This window comes from Bacillus rossius (genome assembly GCF_032445375.1).
Source record: "Bacillus rossius redtenbacheri isolate Brsri chromosome 4 unlocalized genomic scaffold, Brsri_v3 Brsri_v3_scf4_1, whole genome shotgun sequence".
Taxonomy (NCBI): Eukaryota; Metazoa; Arthropoda; class Insecta; order Phasmatodea; family Bacillidae; genus Bacillus; species Bacillus rossius.
The window spans coordinates 1,489,689-1,491,446 of record NW_026962010.1 but is presented as its reverse complement, the minus strand read 5'-3'; the positions used below and the strand labels follow the sequence as shown (position 1 = coordinate 1,491,446).

At 32.1% G+C, this 1,758-nt stretch overlaps 1 non-coding gene across 1 annotated transcript; it reads left to right on the top strand.

Annotated features, from left to right (window-relative positions):
• The first annotated feature begins 1,451 nt into the window (after nucleotides 1-1,451).
• On the top strand, nucleotides 1,452-1,525 carry Trnat-agu (transfer RNA threonine (anticodon AGU)). The gene has a single exon. It is a non-coding gene; the product is annotated as a tRNA-Thr (tRNA).
• The last annotated feature ends 233 nt before the right edge of the window (nucleotides 1,526-1,758 follow it).

Genomic DNA, 1,758 nt, shown 5'->3' with positions numbered 1-1,758 from the left:
TTACTTTTTTGTGGTACAAATCGATTGTTCTTGAAAAGCAAAGGTATGGCAGGGTTCGATTATCGCACGCACCTCTTGAAAGCCAAATAATGTTTTGACATACACGTGGCCGCGGGCGATCACTAAACAAACATCACTAAAAAAAAAAAAAAATTGACCTACAATTAATTGTCACATACGGTCGTGTTTATGAGACAGTTGTTTTTAATTGTAGCTTTTTAAGATTATTTGCCTGTCAACCTCTTTTTATATGAAACGTACACTTGTAATTACAAATTGACATATTTGTAAATTTTGACATAATTGTCGCATATGTCACGCCTGTCGAGTTTTATGAAATAGGGCCCAGGTGGTGGACATTTCTCCTAGCCCTTTATGCGTGTTATAGACACTGCCCGTGAGTGTTTCGTTATGCATTCTGAAACTCTGTACTATCCTGGTCGTAGCCTAATGCCACCAGCCCGGTGATTTTGCTAAACAAAACCAAACAAATTTGTAATGAACAAACGAACGGAATAAAAAGCGAGTTAATTTTGCATTTTGATCCAGTTATTAGTTATGATAAACTTTCAAGTCTCTAGCTCAACGGGAAGTTAGTTTAAATTCAATTGAAAAATTTATTCCGAACAGCCAAATGACAGACAAGAAAACGAGTTAATAAAAACGTTTTAAAAGGAAGGAAACTGTTTTCTTTCTAACAAAAATCTACTTTATATTATTTACTCTGTATTCATTTTAAAATAGTTCAGAGACATAAAAGTGCTATGCCAAGTTTTTTTTTATTTAAACACCTCCAATGTTTGTTTGGTCTTGTTTATATAATTTTGTTTTAAAAAAAGGTCATGATCTTAACAACTGTTATTCAAGCTCGCAAAAATGTTATTCTCAAATAATGAGAAAAATGGTTTTTCGAGAATTATAAAATTTCTTTTTAAATAGTCTGTAAAAATTGTTATAATAACATATGAGTGATTTAAAACATTCTTGCAGATAAACTATTTAAATACAAAATAATGCACATTAGTTCTTCTTTCACGATTGCAGTACAACTCATTTTCATAAATTTTCACAATTAAAATAATTATAACAATTCTGGTTTTTGCTTAAGATACATGAAACACAGTTGACGTTATGAGAATTTCAGCATGATTAAAATGTAAATTTTTACTGCCATAACCAACTTTAGTATACAGTAAATGCCAAAAATGAATTCATTAAATAAACTACGTTACTAATTAATGACTACAATAGCAGAGTGACATACATATTTAAAATTAGTACTAACTACACGTGTATGCATTCTCGTTAAACTAAGCACTTATTTTAAAATAACGTGGCGTGTTTAAATTAACCCCGCTAATGTAAGTTTATTACTTTCACTTGACCGAGAGTGTATTGACGCAGATAAACACACAGCGACACCTGGTTTTCTAGGTTACAGTTAAACATGTGGCGCCGTGGCTTAGTTGGTTAAAGCGCCTGTCTAGTAAACAGGAGATCGAGGGTTCGAATCCCTCCGGTGCCTTGCGGTGCGTAGTTTTTTTAAAAATCTGTAAAACGTCATAAAATCAAGGGAGACAAAAATGTTCAAACTAAATTAAAATGATGAACTACCTACGGCTAATACGCTCGGATTTGTGTAAGTAGTATGACTTTTTTTATTCATTGTTAAAATAAAACTGTGTGTAGGAAGAAAATAATTATCGCGGAATAGAAGTAAGTATAGGATGTTTTGCCATAAAATTCCAAACTTGATCT